At 37.8% G+C, this 26,908-nt stretch overlaps 1 long non-coding RNA gene across 1 annotated transcript in view; it reads left to right on the forward strand.

The window, feature by feature from the left end:
* The first annotated feature begins 5,547 nt into the window (after positions 1 to 5,547).
* Positions 5,548 to 26,908, forward strand: part of LOC103887948 — a 102,802-nt gene continuing 81,441 nt past the window's right edge. The window contains exon 1 of the long non-coding RNA XR_004179114.1: positions 5,548 to 6,220. This is a non-coding gene — a long non-coding RNA (uncharacterized LOC103887948). The remainder of the gene's footprint in view (positions 6,221 to 26,908) is intronic.

Here is a 26,908-nt window from a genome sequence, read left to right on the forward strand (position 1 = left end):
TAGCTAGGTTGTGATCGGCAATATAGAGGGTTATCTCATGATTTGAACCCTAGTTGTCTATTATTCCTCTGACCACAATTTTGTTCAGTAATGACCCAGAACATTTGTCCCAATTTTTGAAAGAAGAGTTGAAAGAAGTTTATTTTCCTACTGCATTTGAATTGTGAGGATATTACCATGTGGCTGCTGACAGTTATCTTACCATCACATGAAATTTGAGGAAGAAATCATGGCTGAGAGCACAGAGAAAGAAAGAGTCAGGTCTGGGTGAAATAGTTTAACTCCTGAATTAACAGATCCCTGAAGCAAGATTCATTTGCACTTTTTAGTTACATGAGTCAATAAATTCTGTTTTGCTTAAGTCAGTATCAGTAGGGTTGTCTGCCTTTTATAACTGAAATGGTCCTGACTGATATGACCTTTTTTGTTCCTCCATTGAGCACATCTCAGCAAAGTCTTCTTTGGAAAGGGAATTATACTAAAATTAATGTAATATTCTTTGATTCTTTTATCCCACAGCTTGAGGACTAAGTGTCCTTGGGTCAGTCCTGATCTCTTTCTAAGGTTTGGTTTTCCTTTTTGAGTAATGTATTCATTTCCATATAAGTGGATTGTATTATATCTCTAATTACCCTTCTTAGTGTAAAATTACCTGGTTTTAGGAAATCCTTATTTCAGACTAAAATGTGAATGACTCTAAGATTTAATAGAATCTAAGAGCTTGAGTTTTGAAGTTACAGACACATACATTTGAAAGCTGACTCTGTCACTTACCAGTTATATAACCAAAAGTAAATTTCTTAATCTATTTACATTTCAATATTCCTAATTATAAAGGGGACATAATTCATAGGGTGGTTGCAAGGATTCAATGACATCATGTATATGGAATCATATGTGGTAAGCACTCAATATATGATAGCTATCATCATTTATTACTCCTTTGCAGTGACATCCTTATATTAAAAAAGGATTTCCAAAGGTGTGTTTGGTGGAAAATGCCTGCAAAATGTTTGGTGTGTCCTGCAAAATGCCCTCATAAAAGGATTTTGGAGTCAAATACATTTAGGAAATGCTTATGTTTAATCTTCCCCTATTTTCAAGATATATTAACATATTAAAGGCCCTAAAAATTCTTTAATAAATAAATATACTTAAAGCTGTTGATCCAGCATCCAAAATATATTTGACTACACAGTGCTTTTTTCCTTCATAGATGTATACCTATTAACATATATTAACAAAAATAGTTAAAACCCTTAAGGGGTGATTTTAGGCATCCATCAGTTGGGTTGAAGCAGTCAAAGGGAGGATTTTTGGGGGGAGTTCAAGTCTCAGATATGAGCTCCTGTAAGCTCCTACTAGAAAATCAGGCTTTATCCAAAATTTAGCCTAGATTAGCCATTGGCAAACTCTGGCTTGTGGGCTAGCCACTTGTTTTTGTGAGTAAAGCTTTGTTAAAACACGTATGTACATTCATTTATGCATTATCTGGCTTATGGGCTAACCATTTGCTTTTGTAAATAAAGCTTTATTAGAACAGTTATGTGCATTCATTTATGCATTGTCTTTAATTCTGCTGCTTTAATGCTACAAGAGCAGAGTTGAGCGGTTGTGGCAGAGACTGTATGGCCTGCAGAGCCTAAAATATTTACTATCTGGCCCTTTTCAGAAAACGTTTGTTGGTCCCTGGCCTAATGACAAGGTTGCATCTATAAGAACTGCATGAACTCAAAGTAGATTTCTTTTTGGTCTGTCTCAGTAAGTTCTTGTTTTTCCAGCTCATAAAGTGAGATGCTATCTCCTTATATTAGTAATCCTGACTTCAGAAAAAATATCAAAAGAACCCAATAACTATTTTACTCAAAGGGAGTAGAAGAAGAGAGAAACTCCCTGAAAAGATAGGAATTTATAGCTCATGGGGACTGAATTGCTCTTCAGTGACTTTGCCCTTAAATCTGAACACGTAGAAGTTTTCATAGGAACTGCATGGTTGCTCACTTCCCTAGGAGGCTTTACCACATTGACGCCATATAGTACTGAGTTGTCCTGTGGAATAAACGACATTGTTATAAGATACTACTATATCCTCCACGATGTCTCGTAAGTTTCACGGTAATTCCTGTTGAGTTACTTTTGGGGTAGCAGTGCCACCGAGGGGGACAATAAACAAAGTTTCTTCGCTGAAGTGATTAAAAACAGCCTCCTTTAGGCTCCATGGGTTTGGATCCGTGGCTGTTATCACATCAGTGGCCCTCAGGAAAATGAACGAGACTTCTGAAAAGAGACACCAAGTTTTTTATTTGTATCATCATAAAGCGGACCATATAACTACCTGGCTAAAATTTCTCTCTTTCAATTTTTGGAAGACAGGAATAAACTGTGCCTTTTCATACAAACTAGGAGCCTTTGGTCTCCCAGCAGATTTACTTGTGGTGGCAGAAATTCATTTTGAGCTCTGAGTTTTAGTCTCCATTCACTCATTCGTTCAACAACGTACTGAAAACCTGTTCATACTTTATGCCACGCACTAACTGTGCAGCAGAGTGAGCAAATTAGATAAGATCCTTGCCCTCATGGAGATGGAAAGTCTAACTGGAGAGAGATGTGATCAAAAAGTACTCAGATAGCTAGACAACCATAACCTGTGATACATCCTCTGCAAGAATGAAAAGATGCAGGGGTGACAGGAGACATCATTTAGATAGAGAGGAGGACTTGGGGTGTTGTGTCTGAGGATATCACCTGAATCCTAAAAAGTGTGATGGAGCCAGGTCTACCTGGAAGAAGAGGAAGCTTTCCAGGTAGAGGAGCCGCCTTTTAATCTGGTGGCTACATTTGGAAAAAGACCTCAGTCCCTGGATTCAGACCTTGATACATTCTTAAATTAGTTTAGGGCCATTCTTGGCTCTAAACTTTCCATCTCTTAAATGGCAAGAACAACTTCTACATGAGTGTTTTATAAAAAAAACCGTGGAGAACCTTGCTAATATTTTGATTAGAATTGATCGGAGAAAATAGCTTTCATGTTAACATCAGCTCATTTGTTAAAATCTTGGATATAGATGCCAGACGAAATCTTAGTGGTCACTCAAGCATTTCATAAAGAAGTATTTGTAAAGGGGTAGGATGAAGCAGAATCTGAATAGAATTAGAATTTGAATTCCATTTCACGTTTTTGTAATGTCAGTCAAATATGACAAATCTGAAATAATATCACTTTCTTCTAACCTGCCAACTGGAAGAAAAATTCCCAGTGATATTTATGTGATTTATTGTGAGTTAAAAATAAAAACAGATAAAATGAAATAAAATTCTTTTATTAAGCAATTTGCCCCAAACCCAACTGTACTAATTAAGTCTCCATGGATAAATATATTCATAAATAGTCATGTTTTATCAAAGTCAAATACAGGGCAAACGCTTATGTTCATGCACTACTAAGCCTGAGTTATTAAATGAAATCTGTGCCATACTCTTTAAATTAAGATTCCATCCATTAATAAATGTTTAATAAAACTGTAAAGATGGAATATTGTTTGAAGAAGAAAAACATCCCCAGTACTTCCAGTTGAATCCAGCTTAGTGAAATGCAAATTTTATAAATTCCAATCTATCAAATAGAAATTTTACTATAAAAGGTTTTCATGGAAATAATAGCTGTCAACTATCAATTAATGCACACAGTCCCATTTTCCTTAAGTACTGTATTGAACTTTAATGAAAGGTTACTTATTCTATCAAATTGCTTTATGCTTCATACGATTAAACTTAACCAAAAATTAACATCAGTTTTCCATGAAGACAGCATGCAAACAAAATTCACCAAAATGACAGGGGAGCCTAAATGTTTTTGTTGCACACTGAGAAATATGCTTCCACACACATTTTAAAAGTGCAAAGAATTCATTTTTAAAACTGATGCTATCAGAAAATTTAACCCGTTCTCAACTGCATGTCTCTCCTGTATTTCTTTGCCTCCTTACACCGAGCCATGTATGATGTACAAACAACATTTTAAAGTATGTCAATAGGGCAAAAGCTTAACTCGGCAGGAGCCAGCCAGCGTGGTGTACGGTAGCAGGACGAAGGACTTGAAGCCAACATATCCAGGTTCAAATTCAAGCTGTCATTAACTAGCTGCGTAACTCTGGGCTAGCCTAGTCCTCCTGAGCCTTAAATTCTTCATCTATAACATGAGAACAATAAACTGATCTTTGAGGACTGCTTTGGGTACTTAGGAGAAAAGTGTTTAGGCAAGCTTGGAACATAGGAGGTGTCCAGTAAGTGGTAGCTGTACTTATGATTACAGGGGTTAGGTAAGGGTGTCAATAAACAAAAGCAGCTTAGAGGTGCATATAGATGGGAAGGCCTTAATGCCTTTTTGAAGTTTTGTAAAACCACTCTTACTTAGTTCTTCAAGAAGCAATAACGTGCACATACTATAATGAAGAGTGATCAATCATAATACTAATGACCCAGGCATGCCCTATGCCCTTTGAAACTCCCTAAACACTGGATTAAAAATTTTCCTACTAAAACCATGTGCATATCAATGTGAAATTGAGTGATGCTAAATAAATAAATAAATATGGTAGAGTCAGAAGAATTGGGTTCTTATCCCAGCTCTGACTCTAGTGGAACACGTGTCCTTCAATAGCCCTTCTTCCTCTCCAGACATCAGTTTCCCCATCTGTCAGATGAACAGTGGGCAGGTCTAAGTGGACACAAGTAAATACTAGGGAGAGGTGGGGGCTATGGCCAAATGGAGAGTATATATTCTTTCTTTCTATAGGGACATCCTCTCCTCAGTTTCACCTGGCTCTTGCCTTGCTGGACCCTGGACCCAGTGTTGCTAGATATGTAAGAAAAGTCAGAAATTCGGATGTTGAAAACAATTAAAAACAATTATTTAAAAAACTGTGCTATTCGAGAAACTCCTGTCTCCTGGAAGACTTCAAATTTGTGGGCTGCTCATTTAGAACTTTGGACTAGATATTTTCTGAAAGCCCTGACCGGATCTGCAGTTTTGTAATTTTAGGGAAATCTCTTTTTTGTCTGATTTTCTACACTGTAATCCTGAAAAATGATTTACAAAACCCAAATAGATTTTGGCATGAACTAAGCTTAAATTAACTGCTCTCTATCATGAATTAATATTAAGCAGAGCTTGGCAGACACTAAATATTTGTTTTAGGAATACACACAGCCTCCACTTTCATCTGGGTTAAGCGCTAATCTTTGGCCTGTCAGTTGCAGGATATAGCACTGGATAAATCATGCTCTCTTGAACAGATAGATGCCAGGGTGGTTGTATACAAATGGAACAATGTGTCAATGAACACCCGAGTTTGGGTTACATCTACTATAAACATCGACATTCCTTTGCAATGAGCCCATTTGCTGGTTAAGCAGTTACAGCTTCTCAAGGTTTGATGCTTCTGTGCCCAATAACAGTGTAATGATTTCAGATGTTTGCAATTAATGAACCATTAGATTAATTGGCAGAGTATCATAAGAAAGGTGTTAAGAATTGGGTCAAAGCTATCACCCACAGGGACGGCAATCACCAGAGGCAAAAAGGTGAGGAAATGAATTAATGATTTTATTTACTGCTTCTCACCCCTCCCTCCACACACTTTGTTTCTCTGTAAAACATTAGCATTGACCAGCATCTAGGTTCGCCAAACATGGCAAGGAAGGAGAAAGCTGAAAGGAAAAAGACAATATGGTTTCATATTCCTACAGTTAAGACCTGATCTTCGGAAAGCTGGGATTTCCGTCGGTACCAAAAAGTGACACTATTTCTCAATGTATGCCCAAATCTCTCTCTGTGGGCTTTTTTCCTAAGCTCTTGTGTTTTATTAATTATGTAACACATTGACCGTCTTAGAAAAATGATTAATAGTACTTCAGAAACATGGAAATAAATAAGCCGACCTTCAGTATATGATTATGTAGGCTTGATATAAACCCCAGGGCAGCCATCTTTTAAGAAGTGTGTGTAAGGAGTTTAACACCAACCCGTCACTACAGTAGTTAAAATCTGGCAGCACAGTGAGTTATTGCCTGGCAGTGGATGGTGCTTCAGATGAATTTGTAATTTGGAAAGTTAAATTAACCCTGAAATATATTATTTCTTGTCTGTTTTCCACTCAGGAAAGAGATCTTCGTGTAAACAGAGTCCCCCTGATTGGCTGACGCGAAGAGTCATTCTGAGGTGAGCTAAGCCCAGAAACTTGGTAAATTTATGTTGGCTGTTATTTTCGTAACAAAGAAAATCAGTTTTTGGAAAAGGATACTACCATCACACATACACAAAATAATTTTCAAATAAAATCCTGGTGCTTCCTCCGTAGTGTGTGTTGTTACCGGCTATATTGTTCTGTATTTATTTACCTATATGTTCATTTCCATCTCCCCACCACAATGTAAGCTCCAGGAGACCAGAAACTTGGTCATTTAGTTTATGGCTCTACCCCTACTGACTGTAAGATCCTGGCACACAGCAGGTGCTCAATAAATATTTGCTGAGTGAATGCAGAAATGAGTTGTTGTTGTCAAGAGAAAATGGCTTTGGGATTCTGTGTTGTCCTGGGGGAATATTAACGGGTCCAGGCTGTGACCTTACTGCTCTTGGACAGGCTCATTTATTGGTTTATTCAGCCAATCTTTATTGAAGACCTACTATGTGCCAGGCCCTGTCCTAAGCACTGCAGATGCAGCAGTTAACAATGCATAGTTCCCTAACCTCACAGAACTTACTTTCTTATCAGGAAAGCAGAAATCAAACACATGCTTACACAAAGGATCAATTTCATTAAAAGTTTGGTTACTCTCTTGAAGAAAAAGAATATACAGCCATGAGAATATGTGATATGGGAGCCTCATCTGGCTTGAGAGACTAGGACGCCTTCCCAGGGAAAGTCACACTGAACCTGAGACCTCAGGGATTAATAGGAGAGTATCTGGAGCAGAGGGAAAGCATGTGCAAAGTCCTGAGGAAGAAGCAGCTTCATGTTTGATACACAGCAAGCAACCAGTATGGCTGCAGAAAAGAGAGTGGGGAGGACAGTGAGAAGCAAGATGCAAAGAAAAGTTTCAGGTCACAGCAATCCCATTACTGGGTATATAAAGGATTATAAATCATGCTACTATAAAGACACATGCACACGTATGTTTATTACGGCACTATTCACAATAGCAAAGACTTGGAACCAACCCAAATGTCCATCAATGATAGACTGGATTAAGAAAATGTGGCACATATACACCATGGAATACTATGTAGCCATGAAAAAGAGGAGTTCATGTCCTTTGCAGGGGCATGGATGAAGCTGGAAACCATCATTCTGAGTAACCTATCACAAGGACAGAAAACCAAACACCGCATGTTCTCACTCATAGGTGGGAGTTGAACAATGAGAACACTTGGACACAGGGCAGGGAACATCACACACCAGGGCCTGTCGGGGGTGGGGGGCCGGGGGAGGGATAGCATTAGGAGAAATACCTAATGTAAATGATGAGTTGATGGGTGCAGCAAACCACCGTGGCACATGTATACCTATGTAACAAACCTGCACATTGTGCACATGTACCCTAGAACTTAAAGTATAATGAAAAATAATAAAGAAAAGAAAAAGAAAAGTTTCCAGTCAAATTACTATATCTGTGAAGGCCAGTTTCTGCCCTTATCCTGAAAGAAGGAGGTGTCATTGATGTGTTCCAAATAAGGTAGGAAAGTCATCAAATTTTAATTTTTAAAATTTTATTCAAGTTAATTAGAAATAAAATTATGTTTACACAGTGAGAAGAGTACGTCTTTAGCTTTTCTTGGATTCTTTTACAAGAAGGAAATTGACTCATATTCCTAAAGTGACGTAAATTAGTAATGAGCTTGTGGTTGGAGGCAAAAGGGCTTACCTCCAATTATCCATGTGTTAATCCAGTCCTACTCCAGGGACATTTTTGTCTGCAATCCTCAGAGATTTTATGAGATTGATTGGTTTTGTTTTGAATTGAATAAGAAATTGCTAAAGTGCCAGTTGTTCAAAATGTGTTTTTCCCCTTTGCTAAGTTTGCACGGATAGTTACTGGCAACTGAAGAAATTATTTGATTGATCCAGTCTTCCTTCATTTGCACAACAAACATACCACGAGTACCTCCTATGCATTACGCCTTAGTTGCCAGGGCTAGAAGTGATGTAGATGTATTCTCCATAAGCCGTATAAATGCTGCTCAACCAAGTGTTTCATGAATGGCTGAATGACAGACAGGGTGTTCCCAGTCAGGAGTGGATATGTAAATATCACAACCTGGCCGGTGTTAGAAGAGGTATAAAAAAAAGAAAGAGCTCTGGAAGAAACCAATCCTTTTTGGGCATAAAAAGAATGAGAGATCAGAGAAGGAACATTTGATTTGGGCTTTGAAGAATAAACAGGAGTTTCTGAGCAAAGAGTATAACATAAACAATGGCCAACATGCCTAACTGCTCAAAGTTTAGTTACTGTGCGATTTAAGATTATAGTAACCCATGTTTAATCGTGTATTTCAGTAGATTTAAAACTTAGCCTTTACCTAAGCAACAAGAGCTATGACTGCATGTTCGTTTCTTTAAATGTGTATTAGAAAACAAACTAAAATTAGCACACTGAACCCATGTTTTCATAGCTTTGTTGCTTAAGGCTAAGTTTTTTTTAAAGGTTTGTTTCTAATGCACATTTAAAGAAATGAACATCCTATGTTTGCCTATCCAATGTCCGTTTTCCCCCTTCCATTTTTCTAACAGAACCCCAATGTGTTAGGTTACCCACCCTTCCTCCATGCAATCTTGTGCTTCAAGGAAAGTTGACCCCATTCCCACCTCAAGAAAATATAACTTATTACCTAAGCCAGGTATCAAAATCTTGTTTCCCTTTCCAGTGATTGGCTCACGAGGGGTCATATGATCCAGCTCTGGCCAGTAAGAAGTAAAGAAAGATCTGCCCAGGGATTTCTGGGGAAGGTTTTCTTTTTAAGGAGACACCAGAGAGGACTTTTCTGCATTCTGTAGCTGCAGTAGCTCATCTCACCAGGAAAAGAGCTAGTTTGCAGGGGATGCTAGTACATTAAGGATGGCAGAGTGGACACGTGGAAAGAATCTTGATGTTGATGAATCACAGACTTATTCCCTTAAACGACTGTAGAGAGTTGCTCTGCCTGTGGACTTCTTACTGTATGAAAGAAAGAATAGGGCCAGATAGTAAATATTTTAGGCTTTACAGCCCAAGAGGCAAAATCAAGGGTATTATGTTGGTATTTATATAACAACAGGGAAAACAAATTTTGACCAATTTTTTATTGATGAAATTCAAAATTTAATGAGAGTATAATTTTTGTAATAAAGGTTTATTTAAAAAGGGATTATTTTCTTTTTAGTGGTCACTATCACCAAACTGACAATACTCGTGTAAAAACTATTCTTGATTGGCAGACAATACAGAAACAGGCAATGGGCCAGAATTGACTTGTAGGCTATCGTTTGCCACTCCCTGTTTTAAAGTAATTTTTATTTTAAACTTTTTATTGGTTGAGAAAATTACTGTTCCCAAATAATATCTACTATTCATAGCCAGGTCATCATAATTGACACACATTAAACATTAAAAAATTTCTCTATGGATCACCCCTAGCTATCTTATATCCATAAAAGGGATGATTAACAGATTTTGGGAAATAATGGTTTACTTTTACTAAATACTTATGTGCCAATTACTGGATTCTAACATTATATGCATGAGCTAATTTAATCTTTACAAAAATCCATCAGGTAGGCAGTATTATCATGATTTTGAGGATGAGGAAATTATGTCACAGAGCACTTAGATGATTCTCTGTTAAAGTGAGATTGGTTAGTAAGTCTCTACTACTGTGCTGTTCAACTCTGGTCTTTCCCTATTTATGTGCAAATGAACCATATATATAAACTTGTTTCTGATTCGAACTTCCTAAACTAACTGGCACATCGCAGGGAAGTCAGATATGGAAACAGATGATGCAGCTTTAAAAAAAATTATCATTACATTTCTTTATGGCTAAAGAGCATCTGGAACAATTTAAGAAGTTAGAAGGGGAATAAGATGTTTTACAACATAATATGCCCCAGGATTGCCATACAAGTGGGAAACGTGTTAGTTGAATTATGGCTCCGTGCTTTCCTTTTGCGGTATGCTTTATCCAGATCTCTGACATTACTCTACTGAGGTTGGCTCTTTATTTATTTAGTTTTGAAAAATTTTCTTTAATTCTAGCGTTCCAGGGAATAAAGTAGCACTCCAAAAAATAACGCATGCTCAAGATGGAGAAATCAGACCCTTCGTGGGGCGAGAACAAAAATTAAAATGTGAATAATTAAAAAGCAAAACAAATAAATAAATAAGACTGTAAATAGACCCCTATAATTATACATCACACGAGAAGCCAACTCCAAGTGTTTCAGTAATCTCATCACCACCCTCACTAATAATCATTGTACATTCTTGGTCTCTCCCTTAAGATAATGAGCAATACGCACTTAAAAAAAAAACAAAACAAAAAAGTGTAAACATGAACCACAATTTCTCATCTAAATACAAAACAAAATAGAATGACTCACCTTAAGGTCTGCTAGTGCAGAGTGTTTTAATTTATAATCTTTCCCTTCCTTTGAAAGGTTAACCAATGGGGAAATACAACCAAATGATGAAAGTTGCCTTTCTAAGTAGACAGTACATTTCTCCCCGACCTCCTCCAAAGGTGGTCCCTTCTGAAATGAACCCAGAAAATTAATGCTCCAATAATTAACCAAATTTAAAGACGATGATTAGTAAACAACTTTGTTACCCTTAAAGCTGTACCACTGCTAACATTTTTAAAAGTTTCCTAAGGCCCTTTCACCTTAGAAAATGATCCTTACTAGTTGAGCCAAGAAACAGTATAGCATATAGCGTTTGTTATTATTTTTCTCCATACCTGCTGTTCCTTCTCTAGAATTTATTTTGAAGGACCAAAAAAAAAAAAACCAAAACTTCATTGATGGGAAGAAAGGACCAAAAGAACATTATGCAAAACAGATGTAAAACCATCTCTATAATATTGCGTGCTACTATTGAGCCTTTATTTCCTCTCAATTAAGGTTATTCAACATAAAATTGGATCATCTCAAACATACCTACCGAGATGTAGAAAGAAAGATAAGTTTAGATTTTTAAAAAATATGATGTTTTATCTGTTGGAGTGGGTTAAATTGCAGTACTCTTTGAGCACTTTCTGTTTTCCTGCTCCTTCAAGAAATCATCTGTGGCTCTGCTTCTTGGGTAATGTAGCCTACTTCATTGAAAAAAAGAGTGACTCTCAGTTTTGTTGCTTATACATGGGCTTCTGGGCTGCTTATGTGTTTGTATGTCACACACAATTCAAGGGCTCCCTTTGACTTTCTGCACCGGGCAGAGCAATTTCATTCACATTTTCATTCAAAATTCAAGTTCATCATCAATCAGCCACCCAAATGTAAGGATGTGATTTAGGTACGAGTGATGTCAGTCATGAAGATTTCCAAGTCTATTTAAAATTTTCAAGAATGCTTTGCATTCCAATCACACACACTCTAGTCTAAGAAGTCCTGGACATTCCTGTCATGTCATCTGGTGGATTTTAAATAATAAAATCCCTTATCTTTCTGCCCAAGGATCTGACCCATTTAGGAGCTTCCGGACTATTTTCATCTAGTCCCTTGGCTCATCACTTCATTCAGTAAATACATATTGAATACTTGCAATATCCAAAGCACTGTTCTAGGATCTGGGGACACAATGTCCAAGACTGACAAGATGCCATGAACCTGGCATTTTAGTGAGAGTTGCCAGGAGAAGAAGCTCTCCAAAGCCCATACAAGTAAAAGGTATTGTATTGAGAAGTGATAGGAAGCCATCATTGGACATGGTAATTCCTCATGATATTTGGGCCAGAAACTGCTATTCTGTTAGGTACAAACCCACTCTTTAGTCTTCTCTGGGGCCATGTTGTTTTTGGACTTCTCCTTTTAATGTGTGTCTGCTGCAGTATTTTCCTTCTTTCTGAAGATCAGCATTTTTTTTTTTTTTGATTCTTCTATCAAGTGTATACTTGGCAGAAAATATCCTGTCCAGCCTTGACTTGACGTGACTGTGTAGTTCTTGAGCTCAGTGCCATGTGACTCTTAGAAGACTATGTGACTCCCTTCTTGAGGGAGAATCAAACGGGTTGCTGTTGAGTCAGTGGACCCCTCCGTCCTGTGCTAGCTGTTTGTTATTGGTGCCACGTGCTGCATCTGTGAAGTTGAGTCACACACCACAAACATGGCTGCCAGAGACCAAGGTGGGAGGATGTTTGCAGGGAAGGCGGCCTGAGAAGCACTCCCAAGTGCACCTACAACCGGAGGACTGTTCATCTGCAACTTCAAATGCATTGTACAGGCATGGGCTCCCTCTTCCCCTTTTTGTCACAGTTGTTTACATTATGGTATGTTGTGGAAAACAGATGTGCTGAGCTTCTGGCCCCGTGGTTTCCAGGAGTGAGGAGACATAAGGGAAGTTGACCTTTCCTTCTCTCTTGCATTTTATTACATTTCATTTTAAGGGGGGCATTTCTAAAAAATATTAACTTCCTCATATTACAAAAGTATTATGTATTCATTGTGGGAAACCTGGAAAATAGAAAAAATAATGAAGAAGGAAAGAACACTCTCTCACATTCTCACTTCTCAAAGATAACTGCCATTAATACTGTATGCCCAGGCCGGGCACTGTGGCTCACACCTGTAATCCCAGCACTTTGGGAGGCCAAGGCGGGTGGATCATGAGATCACGAGTTCAAGATCAGCCTGGACAATGTGGTGAAACCCCATTTTTGCTAAAAAACAAAAAAAAACAACAACAAAAATACAAAAATTAGCTAAGCGTGGTGGCACATGTCTCTAGTCCCAGCTGTTCGGGAGGCTGAGGCAGGAGAATCACTTGAATCCGGGAGGCGGAGGTTGCAGTGAGCCGAGATTGTGCCTCTGCACTCCAGCCTGGGCGACAGAGTGAGACTCTGTCTCAGAAAAAAAGAAAAAAAAAATGTATGCGCACACTTGTGTGCGCAACAAAAATGGAACCTTACTCAATATTCTCAAAATACAAGTATCTTTACTTTAATACTCATATGTGAGTTCACCCAATAAAGAAATGTAAGAAGCAGAAAATGAAAATTTTCTCAGAAATTTCCCCTCTTCAGAGACAGTCATTGATTACAATTTGGCATAAATCCTTCCAGATTTTTAAGATAGGTATGTGTGAGTATATACTTTTCCATACAAATATCAATACTCCTTCATCTCTTTTATAGCTTCAGCATAGTATTGTATTGAATGCATGTATTATAATGCAATTAAAATTCTCTTTCAGTGGACATTCAGGGAGTTTCCAGTTTTTTCTTTATAATTATAAATCAATTTTGCATAGCTGTCCAAATATTTCCTTAAGATATACTGCTATGTGTGGGCCAAAAGTTGTCATTTCTAGCCAAGTAGGAGGGAGACCATATTGAGTAATTAAGTATCCAAGATATATATAAAAATAAAACAAAACAGCCAACAAAAAATCAAGACCCTCAATATCTGGAAGTTCTGTGGGAGAATTAGAATAAAAAATGGGCACAGTAGCTCATTCCTGTAATCCCAGCACTTTGGGAGACTGAGGTGGTGGGAGGATCACTTGCAGCCAGTTCAAGACCAGCCTGGGCAACACAGTGAGATCCTGTCTTTACAAAAAATTTAAAGATCTCTACAGAACGTTTAACAAATTATCTGGGTGTGGTGATGTGCACCTATGGCCTCAGCTTCCTGGGTGGCTGAGGCAGGAGGATAATGTGAGCCCAGCAGTTTGGGGCTGCAATAAGCTACAAACATGTCACTGCACTCCAGCCTGGGTGACACAGTGAAATCATGCCTTGGATAAAAAAAAAAATGTAAGAGGCAGTGCCAGAAAATGATAAAAACAAAATTTTAAAAATGTAACCCAAAACTTTTTTTTTTTTTTAAAAAGGAGGATCTGAAAATGTGGAGGTGAAATGCTAATGGCAGTGGCCTCAGCTTTCACCAGGTTTTGAAAACATCTGTGAGGGAGGCACCACATTCACTTCCCTGCAGTTTTGACTGCCCAATACTTACTCATTGCCTCGTGCTGCCGGCCTGTATGCTGGTAGAAGTGTGTTCCTGGGAAAATCCTGGCATCTTGTGTTAGGTCTACACTGGCACATGGGACAGATCACTCTCAAGAAGGTACTTTGAAAAACAGATGGGCTCTGCTTTGTGAAAACTCCAAGCATATAACGTCTAACTTGTATAAAATGTACATGTTTGGAAGGAGAGTGTTTGTTATAAAAGGATTGTTCGCCGTTGGGGTATATAAACAGAAGTGTTCTTTTAGCCAGGCAGATCCTTAACCTGTCTAAAAGAGTATTTGATTTTAAAGTCCCTTGAAATAGGCCTATTGCATATATTTTCAAATACATCACTTTGGGAGTAATATTCAGCCACAAATATTCTTTCAGCAAGAAAAATGGAGGATAAAATGTTATATGTTGGTGTCTTTTTCCCATCTAGTTTCTATTTCTTACTTGAATCATCTTAAAACTACTAAGAAAGTTATAATCAGAACGAGGTCCAAATTTGTCGTCCTAGTTTGTTTTGGTGACTTTGTCTAAAAGCTGAGCAAAATCTGCTCAACAAGGGTCTTGGAAGCATTGTTACTTGTGTTTTCCATCCATCACTCCTGTTCATCGGCATATACCTGAGCAGAATGATTCCAAGCGCATTGAATCTCTATACCCTCTCTTAGTCTCTGTTCATTATAGTAAGCTCCAGAAACAATACTATAAAATAAATATTAAAGAAAGAAAGGAAGGGAAAAGAAAAAAGTTCTGCTGATTAAGAAATCCCTTTTAGCCAGCAGGGCGCCGGAAGAATTCAGGGACATCAATAGTTCCTGAACTGCATAAGTATTTCCTAGTCTTGTGAACTCGAAACATCTCTGAAGTCCAATATAGATCCCAAATATACTGATAGGATTAGAAATAGCATTTCCAATAAAAAATGCATACCAGAGTAGGACATGAAATAAGGTATTTCTCTTTGAAACCATGAAAATGCACCATATTTGTCTGGAAATGTGTACGTGAAATTTAAACAACCCTTGAAGACATCCATCTGATTTTTTTTTAGTTTTCTCCTCAATTGAAATTCCACTCTCTCGAAGTTTGTGCTGTGGGCTCCCAACTTCACTCTCTGCCTCTCCCCTGTTTCCCTCCATTTCCTTCCCTTTATGACCCTTTTCAGTTGCACCCCTTGATTTATGGTCATTTGTGTGATTGCACTGCTTTGCTTTATGGCAGTTTATGTCATCCTGGTCTTGTCATAAATGACTACCATAAAGTGAGGTAAAATATCATAAAACATTAGTGAGTCCCTGCTACTCAAGGTTCTTCAGAATAAGCCCTGACAGGTACCAGCCATAGAAAAACAGATCTGGCCATTTGAAAGGTGCAGCATTTGTAATAATAATCATAATAATGATAGTTAAAAATAAGTTTAAGTTTGCTGAACTCTTTATGTGCCAATCACTGGGTTGTTTCATACATTATGGCATGGAATCCTTGTTACCTCCCTCTATGCCAAAAACTAGGATTATCACCATTGTATAGATGAGGAAACTGAGACAGGGAGAGGTTCAGCATGGCCAGTACTCAGTACAGTCCACAGTCTTACTGTGTCTTAAGAGCTCATGCTCTTAACTATTGTGGGTTTAGGTGCTGCAGCTCGCGATGTGTGCACATAAGGGGTTGAGTGGATTGAAATGTGGGTTTAGCATTTGGTAGACAGTTTTCATGACAGAGGACTGAGGAGCTCTTGTCACCTTCAGGCCTTTTGTGCTCTCCTCCCCCTCCCAGTTCGCAGACCCTTCTGACACACCCTGCTACCCTGGCAGCACTGCCTGCCTTTGTTACCTTACCATGCCCTCTAGACCACAAGGTATCTGCAGAGTTGTTTCTTTCCTGATTCACCCAGCTCACTTCTGACCTTGTCCTTTGGAATCTCAGCTGTGCTGGCACGTCTTTGAGCCAGAAGCCTGAGAGTCACCTTTGATTCCTTCTCTTTCTAACTAGCAAGTCCTGCCTGTGTCACCTCAAAGAGGCATCTTACACCCATCTGCATTTCTTTTTCCCTTCCAGAAGGTGGGTACTATAAGCCACTGCCATCTCTCTCCTGCACTGCTAGAGATCAGGCTGTGCGGATGCTCCCAGCCACCTGTCCTCTGGGCTCTATGCAGGAGCAGAAGCACTCAGAAGCATGAGCTGGGACTGTCATTGACAGCCCTCATTTATCCCTATGGTTCGCTTCCTTTTGTGCTTTCTCTGACTCCTGCCTCCCTCATGACATTTTGTCGTGCTGTCGTCTCTGCCTCACTGGCCTCCCCCGAACCAGGTGAATTATTTTCCAACTTCACACCATAAACTTTGCTCTCTGCCTAGAATTCCCAGCCCTTAACTTTCCTGTCCCCATTCTTGTCTTTACACAGTCAATTTGCTCATCATTGTTCGTGCATCAGGCTTTCCCTCTCTTTCTTCAATTCTCTACCACTGCAACTCTTTCCTTCCTAGATCTGCCCATATATACTGAGGAGTGATTTGTTTATGTATTGATGATCTGTTTCCCTGTCTAGATTGTAAGCTCCATGGGGACAGGAGCATGCCTATCACGTCCATAGCCCCATTCCTAGCATTCATCACAGGGCCCAGCACAACAGCTTGGGAGATATTTGTTGAGTGGGTGCAGATTGAATTGCAGGTTATATCTCCATGTCTAAACTGGATCGCAAGGGCTAAAAGGACAGCCATGCGTCATCTGTTTCTGTTAAATATGTTATAGCAAGAGCATTCGCATGGTAGGAACAAAGTGGATGTTAATCTGGTACATAGTTGTTGACTGAATTATAGTAGTCCTCACAAAACCTTGGCTCCGAGGATTAAGACAGTGCATTGCATTGGATTGGGCATTGGAGACTGGCCATGGGGGGTGTAAAAAGGGGAAATGGATCATAAGACAAGTTAGGACAACAGTTTCTATGATCCAATAAATTCATTGAAAGAAATATATGAGCATCTTGGTTAAAAAAGAAAAAGAGAAGAAAAATAGGAACCAGGAGGAAAATGGAATCAGTGTAGTTCTCTCTTTTTTTTTTTTTTTTTGCCCCCTCATCTCCTGTCTTTTCCAAAAATCTTTCTAGGTTTCCTCTGTCACATCCATATGAAGTGTAAATTATAGTTTCCAATAAAAATGGCCATTTTCAGCAAATTTTAGCAAGGAACAAAATTTCATTTGAGACTGAAATTTGGCATCCCTTTGCCTCTTCATGCTGGGAACTATTTTTTGTCTTTACAAAATGCAATGAGACATAGATCTTGTTGCTTTTATTTCTAAATGGTACTACACCAAGCCGAAAATGCACTGGGAAAATAGGAGTGCCTCCAAGCTTGGGCCAGCCTTTGCAATCCTAATTTATAGTGCGTGCTGTTCTACAAGGGAGAAATCAGATCAGGGTCCTATAAAAATGTGAGGCTATTTTTAATTGTATGTACTCACTTCCAAACCCATTTCTCTCCCTGCAAATTTCGTTTTACCCTGGCACTCCTAACTAACTACATTGCCACCCACAGAGAAGTCTGGTACACTCAACAGCTAACACTTGATTTGACACCATTTAAGAGGCTGGCAACTCCAAAAGCATATGGAAGATTCCAGATGGATTCCCAGGGACATTTGGCTCCAGGTTTCTCATGTTGGGGAACACGGTTGGCACGTGGAGCAGGCCAGTTCTTTATTATGTCCCATCCGAGGCAAGATGTTGGTTGTGCCTAGACCCCTGACATTACATGCCAGTAGATGCCTACCAGTCACTGTGACAAGTAAAAGTACACCTCCCCGAGTTCTGAATGTAAGCTTTGGGGGACCCAATTCACTTTGGCTGAGAACCACTAGGAGGATTTAAAACGTTTTGCGGGCATCTCAAGATGAAGGTTTCCTATTTGTGACTATGAAAAAAATGTCAAGAACAAGTCCCGTGATGTTCTTAGACGGAAGTCAGAACAACAGCCCTAGTACGTATTCTCTGAGCATTCATTACATGTTAGCAACCTTCAAAGCACTTCGTATTCCCTCATTTGATCCTCCATGAAGTAAGCATCGGAGCTATAGTAAGATCTATTTAATAGTGAGACCCAAATATGTCCCAAGACCACTCAGAATTGCCCCGGTAACCCTGAAGCTCAAACACCCCTGAGATCATGACTGAAGAAGTCTGTGGTGTTCCTCCCTGCCTGCTTCTTCCTTGCATGTCCCTTTTCCTTCTCTTTCTGTATCCTTTCTTCCCCATCTTTAATTTTTTCTTTTCCAGTGGTTTCCTGCCTCTTTCCAAAATCACTTAATCTGTAGAAATAAACTGAATTTTTCGGTGGTGGCAGGGACCTCAGAGAGATGGATTGTGATAACTCCAGTGTGGCTAAAACAGGATCAAGAGGAAGCCTGTGTGACTGTCAGTCAGAGTAGGGATGGTTCATATCAGGGTGACACGGTCAGAGTAGCAAACAGTCTTTCAGTGCAAGCTCTGATTCAGCAGTCAAAAGGGCGGATCCGGGAAGGCCAGGAGCTCATCTGCAATTGAGATCCTTCTTCATGGGCAACTCTATGTGGCATCCTCCAGTGAAGGCATCAGGAATCTCTTTATTTCATAGTATCTAACGATTCTCCTGTGAAAATGTGTATTAGGGCCTGTTCTGTGCTTGTGGGATGGGGTGGAGGGATAAGTAAGAAATGACTCCAACTTTCTGAAATTTCACGTCCTGGCACAGCAGACTGAAGCACAAATAGTATCAAGCCCTGTGTAATAGAGCAGTGGTTCTCAGTTTGTGCACAATTAACATTTAGGGTAGAATAATTTTTTTGTTGTGGGGACTGTTCTGGGAATTGTACAATATTTAACAGCATCCCTGGCCTCTACTTAGTAGACGTCAGTAGCATTTCCCTGGTCCTGAAGAGCAAAAATGTCTTCAGATGTTGTCAAATATCCTCTGGGAGTAAAACTACTAGGTCATAAGCACCCCAAGTCCACTGGCTCCAAGCCCAGAACAGTACCAGGAGTTGCCCAGGAATTGCAACTCTTGTAGCCTAGACTGCCTTTCAAGTTTATTTAGGACCCAGAGCACTTTAGCCCGTGGTGGTGAGGCTAGCCACAATTTAAGTTCTGACCCCTGGGATGAACAGTTTGCCTCTGGCTAGGGTTCATCTAAATGCCCCCTTCATCTGTGCTGGCTGAGTTTCTGTCCAGTGTTGCTTTCCACTGTGACAGGGCTGCACTGAGTTCCAATGCAAAGTCCTGTCATCACTGCACACTCCCTCCTCGAGCACACACATTCTCTCTCCATGCCATGTGGCCACTGCTGGGGGATATGGGAGGGGTGGTGTAAGCAATTCAAAACTGTCTTTCCTACCATCTTCAGTGCCTCTTTCCTTGATACGATATTAAAATTGGGTACTGCAATTACTCACCTGAGTTTTAGTCCTTATGAATGTGTTTTCTTATGTGGATAGTTGTTCAATTTGATTTTCCTCTGGGGAGAGGTGGGATGGTCGCTGGAGAGTTCTATTTGGCCTTCCTTCTTCCACTCTGGAGAGAAGGTGCTCTGAACTTAAATTATGCTAATATATGAATGCAGAGAGAACAGAAAGAGCAGGTGCAATGAGGCATTGAAAGCCTGAAATTAGCCGCAAGCATGGTAAGAAGTGCAGTAATTCAGTAGAGGCTGAGAGTAACTGAGTCATCACAAAGCCAGGAGCACAGGGGAGAGCACAGAGCGTGCCAGCTTCAGAGACACAGATCCCAGAGCCGTTACGGCATCCACAGGGCTCCTGTTGGATAAGTTGCATCTCCTTTGATCGGGTGTGTGAGGCAACTTCTGTTTCCTTCCTTCCCTTTGTATTCTTACAATAAACTCGAATACCTCAGGTAACACAAGCACATACCTGGGCATTCTACTAAGAAAATAAATACCTCGATAACTTGTATTATGTAATTGTGGGGAAGAAGAGAAGGGAAAAAGGAGAGAAATTAGCTCACTTTTGGGGAAAAATCCTAGCTTTGCTGAGGTGGATAAAACATTTAAAAGTTAATTTGTTAAAGGAACTGGAATTCTCTGGGCACATGCCAACCTGCAGCTGAGACGTGGTCTGGAATTGTGTGAATAAGTAAAATGGTTCATAGGAAAAGGTTTGCCTCTGTGTCAATAGGCAGATGATTCATCAAGATTTAGCCAAGACAGTAAGAGAAATATTTGAGCATTGCAAAGGACTCATCTCAGGCATTACCTTCTCAGGGGAAGACTCTTCTAACACCCTTGTTCCCTGTGCAAGACCTAGTGTCATTCCATTCCTCCAGGACCCCCTAACACCCCACTGCACTTCTCTCTTTGATCATACTGCATTGGATGGTAATCATCTATTTACTCATCTCTCTCCACTGGGCTATGGGATCCCTGGAGGCAGGGACTATGTTTAATACATCTTGATATCTCCAGCCACTAACCAATGTTTTCCATATAATAGGCCCTCAATAAATTGTTGAGTAAGTGAATGAGCAAATTCACTCTTACAGTTTACCTCATGTACTTTTTAAGGAGAGAAAAAGAATCCATTTTAACTTGAGTATAGGTTTTCTTTCCTGAAGAGCATATGGATAAGGGACAGCTACTGATTGCTTCAGAGGGAGAAAAATGATAGAACAGGCCTCCATGCTATATTTCAAACTTATGTCAAGTTTTCTTTTTAAAAAAAGTCTGTCCACCAGCAGTTGTATCATTTTTCAAATTTCATGTCGTCCATTTTCCGAGGCTGCCCATCTGTCATTTCAGGCAGAGAGTATCCATCATGATAGAAGCTAAATAATTTTCAAAGCTGTCAAGGAGTGGACACAAAAAAGGTCCCCATTTCATCTGAACAAAGTTGTCCAAGGCTGGTGGTGAGGATATGACTGGGAAAGGACAGATGGCACCCTGGGAGTGCCTTTCAAATTGGTTTCAAATGGAACAAAGAAAAAAAATTCATTTGAGAAACTAGACCTCAGTCCTTCACATTATATGTTACACATGCACCTATCAGTACCATAATTAGGTAAGAGTTTATTTAAAGCAAGTGTTTCTGTAAAAATAAAGTTCATTTTTCTAATGATTATGTTTTCATACACATAGTTATGTATGTAGTTTTTTTCTAATTTTAATTTTAAGAGTGAATCATATTTATTTGCCAAATACAGAAAAGTATAAGGTGGAAAGTAAAAAATCACATATTATTGCACTGCACAGAAATAACCATTAATAGTGTCATTTTTGGTGCATATTTCTTCTAGTCACACCCACGTTTGTGCACACACACAATGTATATATACATATTTATATATTTTGAGGCAGAGATTTTATATATAATAAAATATAATATATAATTATATATAACATTATAATCTATAATAATATATATTTTTATATTTATATAATATATAATATTTATATATATATTTTTTGAGACAGAGTTTTGCTCTTTTTGCCCAGGCTGGATTGCAATGGCATGATCTCGGCTCACTGCAACCTCCACCTCCCCCGTTCAAGTGATTATCCTGCCTCAGCCTCCTGAGTAACTGGGATTACAGGTGCGTGCCACCACACCTGGCTAATTTTGTATTTTTAATAGAGATGGGGTTTCACTATGTTGATCAGGCTGATCTCGAACTCCTGACCTCAGGCGATCCACCCATGTTGGCCTCCCAAAGTGTTGGGATTACAGGTGTGAGCCACCACACCTGGCCTATTTGAGTATATATATATATGTTTGTGTGTATATATATGTGCATAAACTGTAGTATTATTTACAATTTTGGTATTGTATTCTTTATGGAATTTCATATCCTGCTTTTCTCACTAAATTATATCCTAAATTATTTTTTATGCCATTAAGTATTCTGGGAAACATGATTTTTTTTTTTTACTCGAAATGTTCACATTCTTTTTGATTTTTTGAATATTATTTTTTTAGTTGACAAGTAATAATTATACATATTCATAGGGACATAGTGATGTTTTGTTATGTGTAATTGATAGTGATCAGATCTGGGTAATTGGCATATCCATCATCTTAAACATTTATCACTTCTTTGCATTGGGGATGTTCAATATCGTCCTTCCAGCTATTTGAAACTATAATATATTATTGTTACCTATAGTCATCCTATAGTGCTATAGAACTCTAAAATGTATTCCTCTCATCTAGCTATAATTTTGTACCCTTTAACAATTCTCTCCCTATTCCCTCATCCCCCTACCCTTCACAGCCTCTTGTATCTTCTGTTCCACTTTTTACTTCTGTAAGATCAACTTCTTTTTTTAGCTTCCACATAAGAGTGAGAACATGTGGTGTTTAACTTTCCATTTCTGGCTTATTTCACTTAACATAATGTCCTCCAGTTCTATCAATGTTGCTGCAAATGACAGGATTTCGTTCTTTTTTATGAATGAATAGTATTCCATTGTGTATATATACCACATTTTCTTTATCCATTCATCTGTTGTTAGACACAGGTTGATTCCCTATCTTAGCTATTGTGAGCAGTGCTGCCATAAACATTGGAGTGCAGCTATCTCTTTGATTTAATGATTTTCTTTCCTTTGGATTGATTCCCAGTAGTGGGATTGCTGGATCATATGGTAGTTCTATTTGTGATTTTTGAGGAAGCTCCATACTGTTTTCCATAATGGCTGTACTAGTTTACATTCCCACCAGCAGTGTATAAGAGTTCTTTTTTACTCTGAATCTTTGCCAGTATTTGTTATTTATTTATTTATTTTTTTTGTCTATTTGATAATAGCTATCCTACCAGGGGTGAGATAATACCTCATTGTGGTTTTGGTTTGCATTTCCCTGATAATTAACGATATTGAGCATTTTAAAATACATTTGTTGGTCATCTGTGTATTTTCTTTTGAGAAATGTCTGTTCAGATCATTTGCCCATTTTTAAATTGGATTGTTTGGTTTTTTTTTTTTTTTTGCTGTTGAGATGTCTGGGTCGCTTGTAAATTCTGGATATTAATTCCCTGTGAGATGAGTAGTTTGCAAATATTTTCTCCCATTTTATAGGTTGCACACTATGTTGTTTTCTTTTCTCGTGGAAGCTTTTTAGCTTGATATAATCCCATTTGTTTATTTTTGCTTTCGCTCTCTGTGCTTTTGAGGTCTTAATTCATAAAATGTTTTTTCTGACCAATGCCTTGAAGTGTTTCCCCTGTTGTTTTCTTTCAGTAGTTTTATTGTTTTGAACTTTATATTTAGGACTTTGATCCATTTTGGGTTTATTTTTTGTAGAGTGTGAGATGGGGGTCTAGTTTTATTCTTCTGCACATGGATCTCTAGTTTTCCCAGCACCACTTTTTGAAGAGACTATCCTTTCCCCCAAATGAGTGTTTTGGTACTTTTGTAAAAAGTCAGTTGGCTGTGGGTATGTGGATTAATTTCTGGGTTCTCTGTTCTGTCCCATTAGCCTATGTATCTGTTTTTATGTCAGTACCATGCTATTTTGTAGTATATCTTTAAGTCTGGTTGTGTGATACTTCCAGCTTTGTTCTTTTTGCTCAGGATTCCTTTGGATATTCAGGATATTTTGTCGTTAAATCTAAATTTTAGATTTGTTTTTCTATTTCGGTAAAGAATGTCATTGGTATTCTGATAGAGATTACATTGAATCTATAGATTGCTTTGGGTCATTTTAACAATATTAACTCTTTTGATAAATGAGCATGGAGTATTTTTCTATTTGTATCATCTATAGGTTCTTTCATTGGTATTTTACAGTTTTCATTGTAGAGGTCTTTTACCTCATTGGAATTTAATTTCCTAGGTATTTAATTTTTTAGTAGCCATTTTAAATAGGATTACTTTCTTGATTTCTTTTTCAACTAGTTTGTTGTTTGTATATAGAAATGCTACTTTTTTTAAATTATACTTTAAGTTCTGGGATACATGCGCAGAACATGCAGGTTTGTTACATAAGTATACACATGCCATGGTGGTTTGCTGTGCCGATCAACCCATCATCTACATTTTGTACAATAACTTTGTATACTGCAACTTTACTGAATTTGTTTATCAGTTCTAATAGTTTTTTTGGTGGAGTTTTTAGTTTTCTCAAATATAAGATCATATCTTCAAACAAGAATATTTGGTTTCTTTTTTCCTAATTTGGATGTCCTTTCTTTTTTTCACTTGCCTAATTGCCTTGGTTATGACTTCCATACTATGTTGAAAGAGTGGTGAGGGCGGGCATCTTGTCTTGTAGTTCTTAAAAAAGAAGCTGACATATATATCAGCTTAAAAAATAAGCTTTCAGCATTTTCTAATTCAGAAATGTATTAGCTATAGGTTTGTCATATATCCATTTATACTTAATTTATTAAACATTTTTATCATTAAGGGATGTTTGAATTTTATCAAAAGATTTTTCTTCATCTATCGAGATGATCATATGGTTTTAGTTCTTTTTTCTACTGATGTGATGTATGATGTTTATTGACTTGTATATGTTGAACCATCCTTGCTTCCTAGGATAAATCCCACTTAATCATGTTGCATTATCTTTTTGATGTACTGTTAGATTCGGTTTGCTAGTATTTTTTTGAGGGCTTGTTTATCTATGTTTATCAGGAATATTAGACTGTAGTTTGCTCTTTTAAGTTTGTGGTCTTGTCTGGTTTTGATATCAGGGTTATGCCGGCCTCGTAGGATGAGTTAGGAAGAATTTCTTCTGCTTCATTTTATAGAATAGTTTGAGAACTGGTGTTAATTATTCTTTAAAGGTTCAGTAGAATTCAGTGGTTAAGCCATCTGGTCCTAGACTTTTTTGTTGGAAGACTTATTATTGCTGGTTCAATCTCATTACTTGTTATTGGTGTGTCCAGGTTTTCTGTTTCTTCTTAGTTCAATCTTGGTAGGTTGTATGTGTCCAGGAATTTATCTGTTTCCTTTAAGTTTTCAAATATGTTAGTGTATAGTTGTTTATAGTAGTCTGTAGGGATCCTTTATATTTCTGTTATATCTGTTGTGACATCTTTTTTTGTTTTTGATTTTATTTTGGTATTCTCTTTTTTCAAAGTCTAGCAGATTGTTGATTTTATTTATCTTTTTAAAAAACTGACTTCTTGTTTTGTTAATCTTTTGTAAGTTTTTTAGTTTCAGTTTTGTTTATTTTTGTTCTGATATTTTAAATATTTTTTTTTTCTTCTGCTAATTTTAGGTTAGGTTTGTTCTTGCATTTTTAGTTCCTTGAGATGCATCAAGTGGTTTATTTGAAATATTTTTAGTTTTTTATGTAGGCATTTTTTTTGCTATAAATTTGCCTCTTAATACTGCTTTTGCTGTGTCTCATGAGTTTGGGGATATTGCATTCTATTTTTATTTGTTTCATACATTTTTAAAATTTCATTCTTTATTGCTTCCTTCACCAATTGGTCATTCAGGAGCATGTTGTTTAATTTCCATGTATTCATATAGTTTTGAATTGTCATGTTGTTATTAGTTCCTGGTTTTATTACATTGTAATCAGATAAAATATTTGATATGATTTTAAGTTTAAAATTTTTTTTTGAAACTTGTTTTGTATCCTAAGATATGGTCAATCATGAAGAATGGGGTGTTGTAGTCACCAAATATTATTGTATTGGGATCTATTTCTCCCTTTAGATCTAATAATATTTGCTTTATATATCTGGGTGCTCCAGTGTTGGGTGCATATATATTTATAATTGTTGCATTCTCTTGCTAAATTGATCCCTTTATTATTATTTAATATGCTTCTTTGTTTCTTTTTACAGTTTTTGACATGGAGTCTGTTCTGTCTGATATAAATATAGCTACCTCTGCTTACTTTTGGTTTCCATTTGTGTGGAATATATTTTTTCATTCCTTTATTTTCAGTCTATGTATGTCTTTACATGTGAGGTGAGTTTCTTCTAGGCAGCATATAGTTGGGTCATGTCTTTTATCCATTCAGTCAGTCTTTATCTTTTAAGTGGGGTATCTAATCTGTTTACATTCAAGATTATTATTGATATATAAAAAGACAATCTACTCCTGTCATTTTACTGATTGTTTTTTAGTTGTTTTGTATATCCTTCATTACTTCCTCTCTTAGTGTTTATTTTTGTGGTTGGGTGGTTTTTTATAGTGATAATGTTTGATTTTTTTCCTCTTTGTCTTTTGTGTACTGGTTCTCCCAGTGAGTTTTATAGTTTTGCATGTTTTCATGGTGGTTAGCATCTTTTCACTCTTTAATGTAAGACTCTGTTGAGCATTTCTTGTATGGCTGGTATGGTGGTGAAGAATCCCCTTAGTTTTTGCTTGTCTGTGAAAGATTTTATTTCTCTTTCATTTCTGAAGGATAGCTTTGCTGAGTATAATTCTTGGCTAGCAATATTTTTCCTCCAGTACTTTGGAAATATCATCCTGTTTTCTCCTGGCCTGTAAAGTTTCTGTAGAGAAATGCATTATTAGTCTAATAGGGATTCCTTTATACGTGACCTGATGCTTTTCCATTTTTGTTTCTAGAATTCTATTTTTGTCTTTGACTTTTGACAATTTGACTATAATATGGCTCAGGGTAGACCTTTTTAGATTGATTCTATTTAGGGATCTTTGAGCTTCCTGGACCTGGAAATCTAGCTCTCTCCTAATACTTGGGAAAATGTTAGCTATTATTTCATAAAATATGTTTTCTATACTCTG

This window comes from Papio anubis, chromosome 16, assembly GCF_008728515.1.
Source record: "Papio anubis isolate 15944 chromosome 16, Panubis1.0, whole genome shotgun sequence".
In the NCBI taxonomy this organism is placed as follows: domain Eukaryota; kingdom Metazoa; phylum Chordata; class Mammalia; order Primates; family Cercopithecidae; genus Papio; species Papio anubis.